General features: G+C 37.6%; 1 long non-coding RNA gene across 1 annotated transcript in view; it reads left to right on the top strand.

Moving 5' to 3' along the window:
- LOC127502102 (uncharacterized) overlaps window positions 1-17,709 on the top strand; it is a 40,716-nt gene extending 23,007 nt beyond the window's left edge. The window contains exons 3-8 of the long non-coding RNA XR_007926783.1: window positions 1,533-1,625; window positions 2,628-2,652; window positions 10,499-10,619; window positions 12,873-14,078; window positions 14,162-15,873; window positions 16,329-17,709. This is a non-coding gene — a long non-coding RNA (uncharacterized LOC127502102). The remainder of the gene's footprint in view (window positions 1-1,532; window positions 1,626-2,627; window positions 2,653-10,498; window positions 10,620-12,872; window positions 14,079-14,161; window positions 15,874-16,328) is intronic.
- The last annotated feature ends 4,840 nt before the right edge of the window (window positions 17,710-22,549 follow it).

Genomic DNA, 22,549 nt, shown 5'->3' on the forward strand with positions numbered 1-22,549 from the left:
TTACAGCATAAATAAGAGGTGGGAACATTGTCTTCCACAAAACCAGTTTATTTAATATATTGCACTCTCCAGAATATTGAAGAAATGTGTTCCCTGCCTTGGGTTCATCTTCTTTTTCTGATGTCTATAAAGCTATAAACATCAGCATTATGGCCTCAGGCCCACATTAGACCTTCACAGAGCATCATACCTATCAGATCAAAACCAGAGCAGTGTCTGATTGGTTTGAATGACCTTGAGAGCACAATAACTGTCCAGGCCATTTCCTGCATATCTGTAAAGGAATTTTATTCACCAGTAGCTATTTTTTGAGCTATTATGTTATAAAATTATTATATGTATTATGTTTATTTTTATATTATTATTCATTACCTTCAAAGTATACTGTTCACTGTATAAAATGCCTTCAGTTGCTGCTTTAAAATTTTAAGTAGAATCAAACTTGGTTGTACGAGTCACTTACTGTGACATGTGAAGGCCAAGTATGCCATTTTTGCTGTGGCGCCTGGAGAGCGATTGGGGGTTAAATGCCTTGCTCAGTTATTTCCTGCCGGTATTGAGACTCGAACCCACAACCTTCTGGTTACCAGTCTGACTCTCTAACCACTACGCCACAACTGCTATTTCAACTTAAATTATATTAAACTGACTTAAAAAAGAAACCAAGCGACAACCTCCCCCAGTTTCTCTTGAAGCCAATACGGAAGTGACTTAAACTGCAGTTCATCGACTGGCCGCTAGGGACGGGCTCCAAAAGAGAGCAGAATCTCATTGAGCCCCATGTTAAAATGCCCAACTTTACAGCAGAAAAAAACATGTTTACATCCTGGGTCAAATTGTGGTTTTGGTCTATACAGCTAGTTTTGCCCTTCATGACAACTCTGAGGGGGGTTAATTTTTTTATAACTCATCCATTTAAATTATATTAAGTCTTAAAGTTCTGCATAATTAAGGGCGTGGTCACTTGAGTGACAGGTGGATTGCCGCTGCTGTCTGTGAGCCATCACGTTACCTCAGCTAATTCCAGCCACTGAATTTGGCATCTCTGCCATGTTTGTGCTTTTTTGGGATTATTTCATACAATTATCAAAAAAAAATGGCTTGCTCTGCGGTTATATGGTCAAGACAGATGTGCGTCTGTGTACATGTGCACACGTGCGGAAGATAAACAGAATATGTTGTTGGATCGTCTTGGCATTGGCTAAAAGTTTTTCAGATTTACTACAATGACAACAATGGCTGGAGAATATGCCTCTCAAGACACCACAAAATCCTACAGCACTGCTTGAATATTATAACTAAAACTGCTGCACTATTTTGAAAAATTATACTTTGGACGCGGGCTCAATTGTTTGTGAGAGTCCAATGTATACGATCATATACAGTTTTACAACATAAACACTGCTCAGATTGCATAATTTCTTGAAGAATGATGCTGGAGAGCAGTTCATTCAGAAGAAACGTGATGCAAACAATGGACAATATATTAATATTTCATGGATTTAACGCTTTTTTTTTTTTTTGACAAATAGTGCTGTTGTTTGTTTTTCAATGGACGCTCATGGACATTTTACCCAAGAGCGATGGATTGGAATCCATGTCGCGATCGCTATTTCACTGCAAAGGTATGAAGTCCTGTTTTGATTTTGTGTGTTGTCATTTACACACCCGACACAAATTATAATATTACTTGTGCTGAAGCATCTATATCGTAAAAACGACACCGTAGATTGACAGTAAACCTTTAGAACTTTCAAATGATATAACTTGTTATCTTTATAATAATATTTTAGATAGTGTCTAAGATAGATAGATAGCTCCTTAGCCTGCTAACATGATCACGTTGTGCTAGGCGGACGTGGTTTCAGCAACCAGGCACCTCGGTTCCAACCACGTCCCACCTCTTTGCCCATTTTCAGTTATCCGGGAGTGATGCGCGATGACGCGCTGCCAAGATGGCAACGGCCGCTTTTGGGCTTCAAAAATGCTCTTCAGAAATCTACGGGTGACGTCACGGACCCTACGTCCATATTTTTTACAGTCTATGGTTGAAACTTATGAATCTCGTATAAATGATTTATTAAAAAAAAGTTGACATTGCTTAAATTATTTTGATGTGTTAAAGTAATGTAAAAACATAAGTTGCCATGACTTACTGATCATATGTTTTTTTTTTTTTTTTTTTTTTTTTTTTTACAGTGTATGTCATTCAGAACTGGTAGCTTTAAATTATGTTTTTACATTTTAATATGTTCTATCATTTGTAATTTTTTGCAGTCATATGACCGCAGTTAATATGACTGAAAAATTATAGACCAAAAAGTAGTGATCAGTGGTTTTGCAGCCATAGATATTACAATGCTGAATATATATAGCCCACCTTCACTCTCATATTTCCCTTTTAATAATGTCATGAAAGGGATTAAGACACCACACAGGTAATCATTGATTCCCGCTTCCAATTCACTCATGCAAACAAAGTCGATTCGAACATCTGATTTCTTGACTCGCCTCCCCAGCCTCATCAGAATATCTTTCAAAGCCCTGTTGTCCCCAGAGGCTCTTGGTTATTTTGTGTCTCCTGCTTGCAATCTGAAATTTATAACCTCTTATTTCTCTCTACTCAGGTCTGCCTAGACAGAGGAAGGAAAAGTAAGAAGTCTCCTTTTATTTTCTCTTCCCATATTGTTTTTCAGTGTCTAAATGCGTTTGATGCTCTTCAATATGATCACCTAGGTATCTGCAATAAAGGCGGTAGAGTGGCAGAGAAATAACAGCTTTAGTTTGCATTACGACCTGTGCACCAGAATGATGAAACCTGTTATTGCATGTCACGACCTCTGCAGTGCAAAAGGTAATGGAAGATAGAATGTTATTTTTAAGCCAAGCATTTATGTAGAATAATGTATTCAGCACAAGAATTTAGAGAATTGCGGCTGAAGGAAAGGGTTGAATAGCTGTGATTGAGTAAACATCATTTGATGTGCGGCGTTTGTCAGATGCTAAGTCAGCATAAGAATAGATGAATGCTCATTTCTGCTTCAGAATGAAGTTTTCCAGGTGTCTGAACAACCTGAATATGTGTTCAAGAAACAGTTCACTCAAAAATGAAAGTTCTGTCATCATTTACTTGCCCGCATAGAACCTTCCATAGAACATGAACAGAGAAATTTGGTCATTATTTTCAATGCAATTGGGAGTGGAGTTCTTAATCTTCCTAAAAAGATTCAAACACACCATAAAAAATCATAAAAGTGGTTCATATGACTGTATTCCATGTCTTCTGTCCCTGTTTTCATAGACAATGCTTAATCTTGAAAGACTAGACTTTAGTCTTGAAAGTCTAGTACCAGCATGTTTGAGCTGTTTTTTAACCAAAAGCAACTTGTATTGACACATCTTAAAATTTTTTTTTATGTCAGTGCCATTGTTTTATCTCAAGATGCACACCATAATGTTTTTTATTCTAAAGCACGTTTATAAAAGCTACTTAAATGTCCTAATTGAACTAATCCTGGCTTATTCTAAGCCTTGTCTGTGAAACCAGGCCGTAGTGTCATACAATAGCTTTGTGTCACAAACAGACAATTTTAAACCATTATTCACAGTCATTGAGTCAATTTTGAACTTGAGAACAGGATCAGTCCAATTTGTGAACAAATTGATTATACTGGTTTTGTGAACCGGAACAGCTGAGAACATTGAACTCAAAAGAATGATTCACTTCTCGCTACTTCTCTCATTAAAAGTGGGTTAAAATTGCTTTTACATGGAAGAAATAAACTCATGCGGGTTTGGAATGACTTGATAATTAGTGAATGATGACAAAATTTTCAGTTTCAGTTGAACTATCCCTTTTAAGATAGATAGACACAATACTGCAGTCAAATGTGTTCACAAGGCTGACCATTGCTACTTTCATGTTTTATTTTCTTTGCGGTGATGCATTTTTAAAACACATTTCCCACTAAACTTATAGGAAAAAGTAAAGTAAACTGATTTACAGGTAAGGAATAAACCTAAAAATGTATTGAAACAAACATTTGAGTATCCCACAAACCAAAAAAGTTCATTTGATTTTAATTGGTTTTCATTCTGAATGCACCAATAAATCATTGTCGGTCAGTATAATTGGACCGAAAGACTGATCATGACTTTTTGGACTGTGAACCATCATATCTTTCAACCCCTCAAAGGCGTCTGACTCTGCCCAGGGTCTGCTGCAACACCAAATTCAGCATTTGAGTACCGCAGCTGTGTAGTGCAGATAGCTTGCTGTCAAAAGCCGTTTCTCAGACGAGGGACAATTATGCTCAATCAGAGATGATGCTTTACTGAGTGTTTTCCTCCCTCTCATGCGCCTCTGATTTGGTTTACGAGAGAATGTGACTGATGGCGATCTTCCAGAGATGTTGAGAGAGTGGGGTTTTAAAATTGCAACAGCAGCCAATTATGGAACAGACAGAGCACATGCTCATTAAATTTGCACAAGAATCTCAGCATTTCAAAACCATTAGCTCTGAAACCTCATTCTCAATTTCAGATGTTTCTCTGGGAGCATACTGATAATAGAAGTAGTGGTGTAAAGCATTATGGAAATTCTGTGTACCAGCAGATGTGAACAGTTGAGAGTGTAGTGATCATGTTGATACTCCAGCAATTGAGGCTGAAATTCAGTTTGTTTGTTTTCTATGCCGCATGGTGCCCATTGACGGCACTCTGAAGTGCACTAGTTCATGTTCAAATAGAACCTTTTAAAGGGAAAGTCATCCAATTTAGCCATCATTTACTCACATTGGTATGGGAATCATAAATAATTTAAAGGGATCGTTGTCATTGATTATTCACTCTCATGTTGTTTCAAACCCTTTTGTTCATCTTCAGAACACAAATTTCTGTTCCTCTATTGAAAGTTTATTCACCCAAACCTCTTGATGGTTCAAAATGACAAAGATGAAGACGAAGTCTTAAGGCCGCGACACACCAACCAGACGTCAAAGAACTAGCGGCAACGAAAGCTGACGGTGTTGTCGGCTGCGTCGGGGAAAAAAATATGTGCTTAAACACACCGGAAGAACATCAGCCGACTGTCAACTAGCACGCACGTTCTGCGCCTGCGTATAAAGGAGATAACTGTCTATTTAAGCAGATATATTTGTCTATATTCGTCATTCAAAAAGGGAAAGCAAAACTAAGACTGCATGTATACAAACAGTCATGCTGATCATGTTCTTTATTCCACTCCGCTCATGTTATTATGAAAATATTTGTGCGTTCGAGTGCTCAGGTAAAATGACGTAAAATTAGAACAACCTTCTGTCTGTGCCGTCATGACTTATTTGCTTGCTTTCATAACTTTTGCTTATATTCCCGTGAACTTGTTTGCTATACTGAACAGCCAGTCAGAGTTCTCTCTCTCTCTGACTGCCCGGCGCCGATTTACCATGTCGAATCGGCCGAAAAAAAGCCAACGAGGACCAACTTCACCCGACGGTGTGGAACACACTAAGAAAACTTAGTCGGCCGACACACAAAAACTGCCCGACGGCCGACCGTCGGCTTGGTGTGTTCCGGGCTTTATGGGTTTGGAACGACATGAGGGTAAGTAAGACAGAATTTTTATTTAGGGGTCAACTTTCCCTTTAACAATTGAAGTTACAATTGCTTTTAGTGATTCTTGTTCCTTGATGATCCCATTAATAATGGAAATTCCATTGCCAAATTGAAGATTGAAGACTTTTCGTGCATTTTCAGAGGCAGCATATGATATAATTTACCTTAATATAAAATAAGTTGTTCTGTCCACATTCAGTGTCACTCTTAAAAATAAAGGTTCTTTATTGGCATTGATGGTTCCATAAAGAACCTTTAACATCCATGGAACCTTTCCATTGCACAAAAAAGATCTTTATAGTTGAAAAAGGTTCTTTAGATTATTAAAATATTTTTGACACTAAGAATAAAATTGTTCTTTTAAGAACTGTTCACTGAATGGTTATTTGTAGAACCCAAAAATGGTTCTTCTATGGCACTTCTGCGGAAAAAAAAACTAGAAAACTTTTGGAGCCTTTATGTTTAAGAGTGTTGACAGCATCATTGATTATAATGGTTTCTATTGCCTTTTGTCACATCGCAACATGTCCTGCCAAGTTAGACGCATTCCTGGGTCAACATATTTGGTTGATCCTGGAACAACATTCCTGTCTGAAAGTTTTATCCTAACCATATCATTACCCCTAAACCTAACCCTACCCATAACGTATCCCTAAAATCAGAGGGAAATGATAGGTGAATAACACTGATGTGGAAGCACCTAACCCTGGTTGTAAACCTAAACTTGACATAAATTGTAAACTTGTCCTTCAAATATGATTAGTTGATTGGAATGTTGTTCCGGCATTAACAAAGATGTTGCACTTGGTGAAATCAGGTTCTACCATGTCCGGTGTGTGAATCTATTCTCTTAGAGCAGTTTTTTTACTTAATATTTATAGTTATTGTTATATTTATATTTATCATCATGTGAACAGGCCTTTACAGTTGTAAGTTGTAGGCCTAAAGGCCTATGTTTGTTCAGTAATGAACTGGTTTTGAACTTGGCTTACATTGTGCATTATTTGAATAATGCACGCTATGCGGAGCGTTTCAAATCAGTCACTTATGCTTCCATTTCAGTTAGGATGCTGTCAGCAGCTATGTAGGTAGCGAGGCAGCTCATTAGGTTTTGGATTCTCTGTAGTATATAAAAAAATGGCAAAGAACGTCCTGTTTTGTGCAAAAACATCAGCATTTTCTAGCACAAGTTTCAAGGAAAAGTGAGGTTTTCCCTTGCTCAGCAGAGAAAAGGAGGTTTAATTTGCGCTCCAAAGTGACAGCGACTGTAGATAAGCACTATCACACTCACCTCGCAGAGAACCGCATGTTTCAATTTTAGATTTTGATTTAATCCTAAAATCCTTGTTCCAAAATCTGTATTTTCAAACTCAACAGTAAAGCAGTGAATTTTAATTGAGATCTTCAAGCAGAGCCAGAGATGAAGATTGATGATACAATCAGTTATAGCATGTCTGTGAAGAATGAGTTGTTTTTCTAGTTACTAATACACACACTACGGTGAATTATTAAGACTGTTTCTGCTCCTCGTGCGTTCATAATAATGTTCCATCACACGTTACAATCATCCAGCCTCATTCGATGCAAATTATTATTGCTGCAATATATTATCACAAACACCAACACATTTTTTTGGCTTATTTATTATTTGTGACCCAGCAGAGTAGCATGTACAATTCCACTTCCCATTGTGAGTGGGAATAAATCATATTAGATCAATAACAGACAGCCGTGTGTGTGTGTGTGTGTGTGTGTGTGTGTGTGTGTGTGTGTGTATGGGTGCGTGTGTGTGTGTGCTCACAAAGCTCACCCTACTCGATGTGAAAGCGGGAGGCGAGACCCCTCAAAGACGCATCTGTCTCTGGCTCCACTACACTGTCATCTGTATTCCTCTCTTTAAGGAATACCGTCATATGCCAGGATCAAATGGCATTCTGTCAGCATCCTGCCATGCATCTCTGGCTCCCCAAAAATCCTTGTTATTCTCCACAGCAGGATTTGTAAAAATGGACAAAAAAGAACAGAAAAACAATAGAGGCTACTACCAGACTTATTCACGAATAAGCTATTAAACTGCAAAATATTCGTTGTAAAGGTGATAATTGCATTTTACACGTTCTGTGGTTGGAACAATACATCTATTATATTATTTTCTATTTATATTGTGGTAATTGTCTCTCGAGGAACTGTTATTTTGTTTTACTAGAATGTGTTTCTATGTTTTGTGTGCCAAACTCTGCAAGGATCTCATGATTTTGAACTCCCACTTCAAAGTGTGAACTCAACGCACTGCTGTTTTGCATAGTTTCTCTCATAAAGCACCACGTCACTGAATCTTTTGTTGGAGCCGTAGTCTGCAGCCTTTGTACAAGTACAATCAATGCTGTATTTCTGCTTTTCCCTCACATCATTTCGTGTTTTTGGCTTTGATTCGAACAGAACAATGGTAAAATATATATATATATAACTGAGCTGTCTCATAACAGACAAGCATTCAAAGCAAGATTCATCCACCCACTTGGATTATGTCGTGTTGAAACAGAAGGCTGGAGAGGGATGCTTTGTTCCTGTGTAGGGGTTTTCCTGACTCAGGTATTAACGGATCTCAAGCAGCGGATCCCAGAGAGGGTGGACTTGAGAGTGCACGGTTGGGAGTGATACAATTTCTCTTCTTGGTGATAGTGGAGAATGAGGAGATACAAAAGTGATTCTGCTCCATTTAACAAATCTAAGCTAAAAATCTAGGATGCAAGTAGTGTTCACCCTTGCTTCTCACTTGAATAGGTTTGTGATTAATGAGTAGCATCTGAAACACATATAATGAGATATAAATTATGTTGTTACCAATCCGCATAGTGATTGCGCCTGCTAGAACCGGAAAAATCCATTAGTTAGGTAAAACACTTCAACAAACATTCAGCTGAAAATCTAGCGGAGGCATTTCTGAGGAGAGTATTGATTGAGATGTTTTTTGTGCTCAGCGGGTTTTTGCCTTCAGAGCCGACGGTCCAGAGGTCTCTTAATATATGAGCGTGTGCCGCTTAATGAAAGCCGCGTGCGATGCCTCCCATGCTGTGATTGCTCAGCAGGTTTGCTCTTTTCACGACTCAAAGCCCTCCTAAGAGTTAATGTGTGGTCAGAAATGTCCCTGGTTTGTGTTCTTTGGTCCACCTAAGCTTTTACTGCTATTCTGAGATACAGATAATTACCGGATGACTGAATTAGATTTCCTACTGTATTTAGAAAAATGTCATTTTTAAAAGGGGACCTATTATGCCCCTTTTCACAAGATGTAATATAAGTCTCTGGTGTCCCCAGAATGTGTCAGCTCAAAATACCCCACAGATCATTTATTATAGCTTGTCAAATTTGCCCCTATTTGGGTGAGCAAAAACACACAGTTTTTGTTTGTGTCCCCTTAAATGCAAATGAGCTGCTGCTTCTGGCGCCCTTTCGAGAAGAGGGCGGAGCTTTAACAGCTCAAGCTTTGGTTGCTCAACAACAACAAAGCTGGAGAATCTCACGCAGCCAAAATGACGATTGTCAGTAACGGTGTTCAGCCTTACATTGTTCAAACCGGAGTCGGACACTGATGGAGAGACTCAGGAAGAAGTTACAACTTATAGAATGCAACTGGATGTTTCTGAACGGTTAGTGGATAAATTTATGTAGTTGCTGTGGAGTTGATTCAACTCGTCAACTAGCATGTGCAGTCATGTTAATCTTTTGTGCAAATCCAGCATTGAATTTGTGAAGCAGTCCGGCCTAAAATTACAGCATGGCAGCAACACTCTACTACAACAACTCTTCCTCTTCTCTAAAGCAGCCCAACATGGCCTCACCCCTTTGCTGTGTGTTCTCGGGGGCAGGGTTTATGTAAATTTTGGGGTTCGTGATGTCACCAACCCGCGAAGAAGGTTGTTGTAGTCTTTAAAAAGCTATTAAATTTGCAGATGTTGTTTATATTCAAACAGCAACATTAACGTTATACACTAAAGTTAAAAAAGTGAAATCATAATCAAGTCATAATCACAATCATGTCACAATCATAATCAATATATATATATTTATATATGTATGTCAATGACACAGCATATAAGCATAAAGCAGTTTTATGGGTCCTAAATCATATTAGATTGACAACTTTGTTGTTTTTTGTTTGGAAGGCAACATTCTTTTCATGGCAACTCTATTTCAGGTCCAACACTGATGATTGTTTTTGTATAACTAACTGAATGAGACATCTCGGCTCACAAAACTGTTAAAGGTTAACTATGTTTAAACTCAACTGTCATCCTAATTCCCACACAGAGTATTCCCTGTTCTGCTATGTTGGTTCCATTAACTTTAGCTGAAGATAATCGCTTCTGCTTTCTCTTTACCCAGCTGGCCAGTTCAGATAGAAGAACTCGAGCCTCATTTGAACAGTCAGTATGCACCTACTCCATAGAGAGTGCAAACCAGAGAAGGCTGAGTTCACCCATCCAGAATAAAGCGTTATTGAGGATGAAATGGAATTTTTAATTGGCTAGGGTTACAGTGCCATGGAAGGGCTCCGACAGGTCCGGTCTTGTCACAGTGACACTGTCCTACAGTATAATGCTATGGCATTCAGCTTTCCCAAGCACAAATGCGTGTCTCTTTCCATTATATGGAATGATGGCATTATGGGACAGTGTTTTGTGGAGAAGAATCATAAATTACACCCTCACGATACTGTATTTGCATGTTAGACAGGTTTAGATTACTAGCACAGCAATATCTCATTTGTTTTTATTAAACGCTGGAGACGAGATGTTCTGGAGTGCATTATGTTCTGTCAGACTTTTTTTCTGCATTGCATTGCATTGCATTAACTTTGCCTCTGAATTTATGATTAATGCAGGACTCCAGGGCTCACCTACCATGCTCCAAAGCCTGTTGTTTTTGGAAAAATCAATATCTGAAAGGTGCAAGGTGGATTTCTCCCAGCGCTTCATGGATCGCTGACTACTCATTTAGCATGTGTATGTATTTCTAAATGTATTGCTTATCGACTAGTGTAAGAGCAGACCCAAAAGAAATGCATAGTATTCATAATGCATCACAACATTTTATGTTCTTTTACCAAAGGGATTGAATCTGCTGTAAAGAGAAGGCGTCATTATTGAACTTAAACTTTAAGAGCCATACATTTTAGAAGTTAGATATTTGGTTTGATTCAAGTATGTCTTGTATACAAAGGAGCTATGCTTAAAGGTTTATGTGAAGGTTATTGCCAACATAAGCAGTGGACAGATGGGATCTAGCCATTAACGAACCATTATACTGATTAAAGCCATTGCCAGCAGAATTATTGCTTCAATTATTGACAGCCTTTACACTAAAAATTAATTAAAGCAGAGAGAGGGATTCCTGTTAGCCGGTCCTTAACACACTAAATGCTCTCCAGATGCAATTCTGATCATATCCGTGTATATTAATTGAGATTCCAAATCGTAGAAGGTGTACATGTTCAGTCCGAAGGGCACGTCAGATGGCATATAGGGAACAAGTGATATTTTGCTTCCCAGACTGAGATGTTCATTTGGAACGCCCTGCAATGTCATGAAATAACAGCGGATCATGCAGATGTGAATTTTGAGATCTAAATACATAAATATAAATATACAATATACAGTGCCTATAGAAAGTCATAATACCCTGTGAAAATCTTTACCTTTTGTCACATTACACCCAAGAAAATAAAATAAATTAAGTCTAACTAGAATAACAGGGTTGGAAAAGTCATAAGTCACCTGATTTAATACTTCGTAGAGCCACCTTTTGCTTAAATTACAGCCATTAATATTTTTTGATATGTCTATACTAGCTTTGCACACCTAGATTGAGGAATATTTGCCCATTCTTCCTTGCTCAAGTTCATTCAGATTCTGTGGTGAGCGGCAATAGACTGCTCTCTTCAAGTCCATCGGATTTAAAGGGTTAGTTCACCCAAAAAAGAAACTCATGCCATTAATTACTCACCCTCATGTCGTTCCACCCCTGTGAGACTTTCGTTCATCTTCGGAACATAAATTAATATATTTTTGATAAAATCCGATGGCCTGCATCGCCAGCAATAACACTCCCTTTTTCAATGCCCAGAAAGCTACTAAAACATATTTAAAACAGTTCATGTGACTATAGTGGTTCAACCTTAATATTATAAAGCAATGAGGATACTTTTTGTTTGCCAATTATTCAACAATATCTAGTGATGGGCGATTTCAAAACACTGCTTCATGAAGCTTCTTTTGTCTTTTGTTCTTTTGTTTCGAATCAGTGGTTCGGATCGCGTATCAAACTGCCAAACTCACGTGAACTATTGAAGTTTCAAAACACTTATGATGTAGCGAAGCCTCGTTTAATGAAATCACTGATTCGAAACAAAAGATTCGTAAAGCTTTGAAGCTTCATGAAGCAGTGTTTTGAAATCGCCCATCACTAGATATTGTGGATTAAAGTCGCTATTTTGTTATTTTTGGCACACAAAAAGTACTCTCGTCGCTTTATAATATTAAGGTTGAACCACTGTAGTCACATGAACTGTTTTTAGTAGCTTTCTAGGCATTGAAAAAGGGAGTGTTCTTGCTGGCGATGCAGGCCTCACTGAGCCATCGGATTTTATCAAAAATATCTTAATTTGTGTTCCGAAGAAGAACGAAGGTCTTACGGGTGTGGAATGACATGAGGGTGAGTAATTAATGACAGAATTTTCATTTTTGGGTGAACTAACCCTTTAAGTCAGGGCTCTGACTTGGCCACTTAAGGACATTCATCTTCCTATCCTTAAGCCATTGCATTGTTCTTTTGGCGGTATGTTTATGATCATTGTCATGTTGGAAGGTGAATGACCTGCCCATCTTCAGTTGTCTAGCAGAGGGACGCAGGTTTTCTTCAAGAATTTGGATGTACTTGGCAGCATCCATTTTCCCTTCAATCCTGACCAATCACCCAGTCCCCGCTGAAGAGAAACACCATACACACAACATAATGCTGCCACCATTATGCTTCACTGTAGGTATGATGTGTTTTGGGTAGTGTGCTTTGTTTGATTTTCACCAAACATATATATATTACGCAAGTGAACCACTTGGAAATTATACACAGTTCATATTCGTATCCATATATGACTCAGCTGTTATTTCATGATGTTGCCTCTACAGAAATCTGAACAGCATGTAGGGACCCTTTGAGTTGGAACACAGCTTCTATCGCTTTTTCACTCTTTCTTGCAGGTTTAACCAGATTCAATTGGAAGCACATGGTTGCAGAGAAATGAGCTTGGAGAGGTGACCCCTTTAACGGCTAAAGTTTCTGAAAGGAAGAAAAAGCAGGAAAGTGGAATCTGGTTGGCATGAGGAGATGGCATGTGTGTGTGTGTGGGATTGATGTGGTGGGTGAAAATGGGAAGGTGTTGGTCAGTCAAGTGGGAAAAGTCTTCAGTTTTCCATTTCATCAAGCAATAAAACCCCCAAGCCCTTGTGGCCTTTATCTGTGCTGTGATCTAAGCACATTATAAGGCTGAAACTCAATGTTGAGAAAGCAGCTGGAGGAAGTGATGATTACTACAGAAAGTCCTGGCAAAGTAATGAGAAAGTAGCACCGGATAACATCAAAACCAATTAAGTCCATCCAGGTTCAATTCAACCTTGAAAAATTTTCAACCTGGTTTCATTTATCTATTTTGAATCCTGTCCAAATTTACGGATTAATCTGCTTTAAAATACAGGGGGAATTCACTGAGAATTAAAACGCAGTGTGCCCACTGATTGTTTATTTGCATGCTGTCTGCATTGTTTTAGTGCCCAATTCACTAAACGAATTATGCAAATCTAGGTAAAACAGCAAACATGCTCCCCAAAATGTATTTTTAAATTGCTGGTACACAGTTGTGGAGAATGCAGCAGTCTGTCACAATCTGGCATACTTTTCTGGAACCGTAGCATCGCTCCACCACTGTGACCTCTTTAAAAGGCCAAAATGTGCTTGTTTTTTGAAAATATGCCTGGTTATTACTCTTTTCTCCATCATTTGATCTTTATTTGGTGAATTAATGCTGCCATGAACAACATAAAATGTAAACAAACATCTTTTTAATAAAATTCTCTTTACCTCCTGCTGTCTGTGGGTGATAATGGCACTGCATTTTGTAAATAAGGCACAATCTATAAATAATAAGACTAATTTACATAGAAAGAGGCGTATTTGTGCTGTAAAGAATGACAGTGACTTGAACTGATTTTACCACTGATACTGGCTGGTTGAAGTAGATAGCGTCTGGTTAGTGAATAAGATATAGGAATGAAATGCTATGCAACTATACTATATAGTCTCATTTAATTCTGAATGCTATCTTACAAACCCAGGACTTGTGATGTTACTGCGATAACTAATGTGGATTTTTTTTTTTGTCAGTTAAATGAGCTGGAGGATGACTCAAAGTGAGTATGTGATAAAGAGATGCTCTGACAAAAAGCATGACACACACGCAGTGGATTCATACCAAGTTGTGCTCTATTTTCAGTGAATGACACCTTTAATTGATGCAGTGACTGGGGACTCATGTGCCGCATAGTCAGATGGGTGTGAAAAGACTGAGGGACAGAGAAAGAGAGAGAAGTGTTGCTGCTGTTTTCCCTAAGCATGAAAAATGAGACTGAGTCCATCTCAACCATATTATCCCTCTCCCAAAGTGCTTTGTGGACAGCCATTCATCTTTCTGTATCTCGCCCTCTTTATCTGTCACTCCTGTCTCATCTCTACACCTCTCATCTTGCTCTGCTCTCCTCCTCCACCTGAATACAATTTGCTGAAACTTTACCAAAGCAACTTGGGGCCTGTAACTCATCTTCATTGGCTCAGATCACTGAACGTCAAGTCACACATCTCCATTGTCTAATCATCAACGTTACCTTCAGCTTCGTAATAGCTCTGGCAGACCTGTTACAGATGTAGTGTTTAATGACAAACAGTAATCAGGAGGGAATTGGTGACGCATTTAATCTCTGGTTTTACAGCTTTGTCCATGGATGATTTTATCCCCTAAGGCAGATTCTTACGAGCTCACTTACTCAGCCTGACAGAAAGCGATGTCAGAACAGCATGATAAAAAAAGCACCGCACTGGGGAAGAGGGGGAAAAAAATCACAATTCCGCATTGTATCTCAACGACAACCACCGGGTAGAATTTTCTTTGATGGCAACTCGTTTCTTTTTTATGTTTAAATTCAATGATTGAATAAAAATGAACATTAGAATGTGGATAAATGAAGTCTCAATTTGAACTTTCCTCTATAACTCATTAAAATATTAGTTCAAGTAAAGGCATGCGGTTAACACAGTATGGAAATCATTAATGGCCTGTCCAGTATTATACCTCTAAAGTCGTTTTACATCAGAAAAATTCACCAATGATAAATATTTCAGTTTAATCATGTAATGTAAGGATCTTTTTGTGTGTGTGTGTGTGTGTGTGTGTGTGTGTGTGTATGTGTGTGTTTTGGATCAAGAATGTATTAAATTGATCAAAAGTGACAATGATGACTTGAATTAATCTTAATTATGTCAGATAACACTTAAGCAAAACATGATCAGGTCAAAGTGTCTGAATAATTTTTGGTCCCAAATTTTCATCAATTTTACTGGTAGTCCACTGTACGAAGAATTTTTGGGTATAATATGTCACAGTTTATTTTGCTATCCTCACTTACATAAATGAACAATAGTGTCCTGCACCCACTAGTAAATAAATATAAAAAATTATATCTAGTGTCTGAATAATTTTTGGTTTGACTGTATGTGTGTGTATATATATATATATATATATATATATATATATATTCCATTATAAAAATAAATAAATATCTGAATATACTGTTTATTTTTGTTTCATTATTTATATTGCACTACCATTACACAGAGGAACAGGAATTCACTGTAGGCCTAGATGTTATTTATGCAGCTCAGTTTGTGGTTCTCTGTGTAGCCATCAGTGAATTTTAAGCATATTTGTTTTTAGGTGGGTATTTGTGGATGCTTGTGTGTGAGGGTGTACATTATTAATATGAAATGAGAAATGGAGGGAATATTGGAAAATATTCCTCTGTTATTTTGTTTCTCCATTGTTCACCACTCTTATCTGAATTTGTGGCAGGCAAGAGCTCTGCAAGTGTCTCCTGTTCACATCCGTCAAGTGGTATTTGGACAACACCCATCCAAGAGAGCAAGATTGTGTGTGTGAGTACACATCTGAGAAACACATCTCACGATATTACATTCAGAGAGATGAATGTCTCCTCTTTGTTGTTTTACCAACCACGATTATTTGGTGTGTGAGACAGTGGTCTCAAAGAGGATATTTGCTGATAAGTGTGCCAGAGAACAGCTTATTCATGATGATGTTAACCCAAAGACCTTTTAAAGTCCTATAGTGTGGAATTTTTATTTTTTTTATTTCATTTTTTTTTTAAAATCTGACCAACAATCTTCCAACAAACTACATTTGCCATATTTTCAGAATGGATGGCTCGAGGGTTATGTTATCATATTTAGTGGTTAAAATCTAAAATGTATTTTAGGCTTTTGCTCAAATCATCATCATCTTGTTGAATTTAATTGAACATCAGTTTTTTTTTTTTTTTTTATGAATGCTTTTCTCTGGTGTAAATTCATTGAAATTGTTTCTCTTACAGTCACACCTTGCCTGCTTTACTGTAATCTTTGCTGACTTTGTGGGGAAGGCTGGCTTGAAAGCCTCCCATCTTCCCCACTGGCAGCTCCTCCATTACCTACAAAGTGCTTCATCTCTCTCCGCTGAGGCTGGGTCTACTGTGCTACTTCTGATTAATGACTGTGCCATTCCAGCTCAATTTATTACCATACATTTCACCATGCAATACAATCCAGCACATTCACCCTGTATGGAGGTATTAACATTGTGCCATGATACTTGACACTGTAATAGTGAAAATTATAAGAACTTATTTGTCTGGCATTTGAGACAAATCCATTAGGTTGACTTGAATAATAGCTGAGCTGAAGCTGAGGTACAACCTACTGCCCCTCGGGTGCATATATGAACACATTTAATAGTCAAAAGAGCATTATATAATAATAAAGTCCTCGAGGATCAGAAAATAGCTGACAGCGCTGAATAGAAACGATCAAACTGTGATATATCATACATTACCTGAATGATATATACAATACTATGGGTGTAGAATATTGAAGATAAACATAAATGTTCTCTTTTATGAGAGAAAAGTCACAAATAGAGAATGTTTGTCAGCGGTTTTGTGCCTCACGGGATCAGCGCTAATTGTTGGAACGCAGGATAGCTTAACAGGCAGATTGTGATGTGTGAAAGTATGTCCTTATTAAGCTCTCCACATTCACTGTGTCTGAACAAACATGCTTGGACTTCTCACCCTCAACTATTTATTCTGTTAAAGTCAGCTTTTTTCCAATCTTCACAGTTCGCTAGACAAGACTCATCTTGCACTTGTGGAATCTGACTAAGTCTCTGCTCCCACAGTCCTGCCTCCGCTTTCCAACATCCAAACATGCAGAACTGCCTCATCACCTGTTGTTCGTCTTTTACTTTCTAGCTGTGCTGGCATTTTTGCTCATTCTCTGCCAAGAACAGCAGCACTTTTACCCATTTTTTCATTTGTTCCCACTCAGATAAGGCATATTGTTGATATTGTTCGTTGAAGCTTACTGTATTATGTAGAAGAGTATTGTGAGAAAGAGATCGAGTGAGCGAGTTTATTACTTGCATTCAGATTTAGCATTTTCCTTCAGGTCAGTCCTATGTTCATAATAAAAAATCTGTTTAAATGTCCGATGTATTATCTTGTCCTTTTATCAGTTAAGGGTTTTTCCCTTGACTGACAGCGCTAGTCAAAGCATTTGTCAGTTGCGTCTTGTTCCGTGTTCACAACAATTCGGTCTTTTCAATATAAAAGTCTTCGCTACTGACTGACACACTCATAAAGACAGTCTTTGCCGCCATCTGATGGCGTAATAATGTAACTTCTGTTGCTGTTCACGGTCAGGGACTATTTTTTCTGGCGGAAGGAAGGCTTTTAGTGAAACTTTACTTCATGAAAGTTGTATTGATACATATTTTTGGCTTTAATATTTGTATTGTGTTGTAACCGTTTTATAAAAGCAATAAGGTACTTGAGGTTAGTGCTGTACCGTGAATAAGTCACAGCTTAAGGTGTTGCAGGCACTCCGCTTCGCGCCGTGTGTTGTAGCCCTTCAGCCGTGACTTATTCACGATACAGCACAGCCTCGAGTACCTTATAGCTTACATATACAACAATTCGTTCGGGTTCTCGAATCTGACTGGCTGTGAGGTTTTTCCAGCCATGCGATATTATACCAGTATAACCACAGGAAACATTTCATGGTTTGAATCACTCTTCTTTCAGCATTCTCACAGCGAGTGTCATGGCGGACAAGCAAGTCCACCACATTTTTACAGATACTACTGTTGTTGTGGCACGGAATGGAATTTTAAGAGTTTTTTTAGGCGAGAATGTAGTCGAATCACAGTCATGTTGTTATATAGAGCGATATCACATGCCTATTATATTATATTATATTATATTATATTATATTATAAATTGCATTATATTATATTATAGCCTATTATAACACATTAAAATGCACAAATTCACGCCATTTTTTTTTATTTATGTACTGCAGGAATTCTCTGACTTTTTGTCAGCCCAACCTCTTTGACGTAATATAGAGACGGGAATAAGCTTTCTTTTTTCTTTGTATTTTTATATCAATATGCTACAAGATTATCATATTCAAATCAATGTGATAAACGAGTTAGGTCAAAAGTAACCAAAAAGTAGTCAGATTATATTATACCTGAAAGGTAATGGACAATGATTTGGGTAACACTTTAGAATACTGTTCCCTCTTTAATGAATAACTACATAGGAACAAATGAGTTATGCCATATTAACACTCTAGTAACTACTATTAACGAATTAGTAAGTAATCGTGGATAGTCGAATGTGGTAGTTCACTATTAGGTAAACAATAACTTTTTTTTTTTCATACATCCCAGAGGAGTTATCTACTCAGCACTGTAGATATACTGTACATACATACATGCATATCTATTTATTTACATCCTATACTACATATAATAGATATTTTTTCTCTCTTAATTTACTGACTTCAAATGGAACACAGAAGACTGTGTTTGTATTTGGGTTCTTTTTTTACTTTACAGTGCTCTAGTTCAGATACTTGAAGGACTAGCAGTCCTAAATGATGCTCTCAGATGTTGTTTCTCTCTTCACGCTCCTGTTGGCTGCTTTTTGGCCATCGACTGTTATCGACCCATTAGACAAAGCAAAATGGAATTTCTAGCTATCTGCACCCTCTTAGTCTATTGTTTCCCTTTCAGTCACACTAAGGTAATTCGTTTTTCAGGGGCCGTGTTTCGCTCCCCTTTCACTGCTGGCTGATTGCCTTGTAGAACAGACCTGTCCATGTAACATTATCCTTGGTCTATGCTCTTTACCTCTAATTTATCTGTCTAGTAAATGCCAGGATAACCAGGCCCTCTGACATATCCACGTCCTTCTAAAATGCCATGTTCTGTTTGGCTCTTTTTGTTAGTCATTGGAGCTTTTTTAATAAAAAAATGATTATTTTTAAAATCTGTAAGTTAAAAGTGCGAGTCAATATCAGTGAACGGTAGCTTATGACCATCTAATACATATACTGTATAAACAAAAGGGAAGTAATCACTTGTGAAAACCGCAAGCTTCAATCAGATTGAACCTTCTGAGTTCTCTTCTTAGAAAAAAGGTACTTTCAACACTTTCAATGAAGAACTAATCACATGATCTGCATTCAAATTTTAATATTTAGAATTTTTGCTAGCAAGTTAACTAGATTCATGAGCAGAACTGTATATTGAGCTTTGCTGTCTGAGTTGTGAAATAACCACTGCTAGTTGCTAACACAATAATAGACACATACACCTACTCCTTTGTCTCGGTTTTGTCGGGAACTGGAGACAAGAACAAATTTGTTTCTTTCTCATCTTATCCAGAGATGCTAAGGATGACAGAGAGAATCATAAATTTTATTTAATCAACAGATCATAAATCCAATTTCATAAAGAATCACACATGATGGCCATTGTTATAACAAACTTGCATTCATTCTGGCTCCATTCATGTAACTCCCACTTTTCAAATAATTTCCATTGGATGAAATCAACCTACATTCTTCTCACTGAATATCCAGTTGCACTCTCAAATACGTCAAATTGTAGAAATAAATTGGGTTGAGATTCATGAGCAGAACTGTATATTCAGCTTTGCTTTCTGAGTTATGTGAAATAACCACTGCTAGTACACTTTTCTTCTGTGTTTTCTATATAGATAATCATTGGTCTGTGAAGACTGACTTGCTGTTATTTGCGTTTTTATCTCAAATTGAGGGCAATTCGGCAATTAAAAAAAAAAAAAAAAAAAAAGAAGAAGTTGTATTTGGATTGCATTCCTGTTCTTAATGCAATACCTAAAATTCAGTGTATTCTAAAATATGTCAAATTGTGGGGGAAAAAATGGGTTTCAAACTGCAGTCCACATTGACTTTAACAGGTTTCAGAGATGAATTGCAATATAGAGAAACAAAGAATAGGCTCATGGTTTTTAGCAGCCGTAGCATTAGCAATACTGAGCACATAAAAGTGCGAACACTATTCACAATACTAGTGAAGATGCTAAAATTTGAGAGTGGGTAGCATAACTAAAAAAAAAAAAATCAGGTTTCTGTGAAAATATTCCCTGAGCTGCATATTCAACCTTTGGCATATGGCATAAGAGCTAATTAGAACTATGCTAATGTGCTCCCTCAGGCCCAGCGACTGAAGAGGAAACCAACTATGTGCTTTGATATATCTGTCATGCTTCAGCAGACACTAACAAGGATGAATCTGAGACACTACAGACCCTGCATAATATAGGTCTGTATTGTTCAAACTTATTCTTAACTGGTGGTCTTATCAGTTTTATTTGTGACTTTTCAGTGAATTATTTACATTTAACTTCTGCATATCATATATGGGAAATACTTGTTTCCCAAGAATTTAATATTTAAGCTGTTATTGCTTAATTGAATTACGATCCTTTATGGTCTTTATGTCCTCAATTGCACTGCAAAGCTTAATTAATAATATGTCATTTAGCTGTCACTGTTGTCTTCACTGTTTTAAGGTGATGATACACGGGGCAACTTTTTGAGCAATGATGCTGGGCAATGTTGCCATCAACGGGCAACCTGGTGAGACGCAGGGCAACTAATTATGGGCAACAGTTGGCAGCACTTAATTGGAGAAGAGCAAATCTATTGCCAACCCAATAAATACTTGTTAGACACTTTATTTCAACTTTTCAAATATTTTCTTCATTTTTATTAAATATAAATGCCTTTCCAATCTGATTTGTGATGGGAAAAGGGAGAAGAGCGAGTTTGGCAAAAGGCAGATTCGAATCCGAGTCGATCGCGTCAGAAGCTATTTTCACGTGCCATACTCCCTACGGCCTACCTATGCCACTGCAGACGTTACATGGAGCACATCTTTTTAGCATTTAACAAAAAATATTTGATGGCTAAATTACAGCCTAGGTACATTAAATTGGAAATCTGTTGGTATTTTAAAGGGTTAGTTCACCCAAAAATGAAAATAATGTCATTTATTACTCACCCTCATGTCGTTCCACACCCGTAAGACCTTCCTTCATCTTCAGAACACAAATTAAGATATTTTTGATGAAATCCGATGGCTTAGTGAGGCCTCTATTGCCAGCAATGTCACTGAACCTCTCAAGAAAAGGTACTAAAGACATATTTAAAACAGTTCATGTGAGTACAGTGGTTCTACCTTAATATTATAAAGCGACGAGAACACTTTTTTTGTGCACCAAAAAACAAAATAATGACTTTTCAACAATAACTAGTGATGGCCAATTTCAAAACACTGCTTCGAAGCTTTACGAATCTTTTGTTTTGAATCAGTGGTTCAAATTGCATAAACGAAGCCTTGTTTACTGAAATCACGTGACTTTGGCGCTCCGACCCACTGATTCGAAAAAAGATTTGTAAAGCTTCGAAGCACTGTTTTGAAATCGGCCATTATTAGATATTGTTGAATAAAGTCGCTATTTTTGGCAAACAAAAAGTATCCTCATTGCTTTATAATATTAAGGTTGAACCACTATAGTCACATGAACTGTTTTAAATATGTTTTAGTAGCTTTCTGGGCATTGAAAAAGGGAGTGTTATTGCTGGTGATGCAGGCCATCGGATTTTATCAAAAATATATTCGTTTTTTTTTTTTTTTTTTTTTTTTTTGGCGCACTAAAAGTATTCTCGTCGCTTTATAATATTAAGGTAGAACCACTGTATTCACATGAACTTCTGGATCTTGAGAGGTTCAGTGACATTGCTGGCAATAGAGGCCTCAGTGAGCCATCGGATTTCATCAAAAATACCTTAATTTGTGTTCCGAAGATGAACGAAGGTCATACGGGTGTGGAACGACATGAGGGTGAGTAATAAATGACATAATTTTCATTTTTCGGTGAACTAACCCTTTAAGCATTAGAGGTAAATTCCCTGTTTTGGGTTGACACATGACAACTAACCAGCGTAAAAAGATATAAGTTCACACTCCTTTTCTTCGCTCCACTGCCGCTGAGAGGCCGCCATCTTGTTTGAATTTTTTCGGAAATCTCCAAGCAGGTCACTTGCTCGGCAACATTGCCCGGCAACGTTGCTCAAAAAGTTGCCCCGTGTATCATCACCTTTACAGTGCACTTATTTCAGGGATAGTCCTTCTGAGGTTAAGTGCCCTGTTTCAAGGATA

Source organism: Ctenopharyngodon idella, chromosome 20 (genome assembly GCF_019924925.1).
Source record: "Ctenopharyngodon idella isolate HZGC_01 chromosome 20, HZGC01, whole genome shotgun sequence".
Classification (NCBI taxonomy): Eukaryota; Metazoa; Chordata; class Actinopteri; order Cypriniformes; family Xenocyprididae; genus Ctenopharyngodon; species Ctenopharyngodon idella.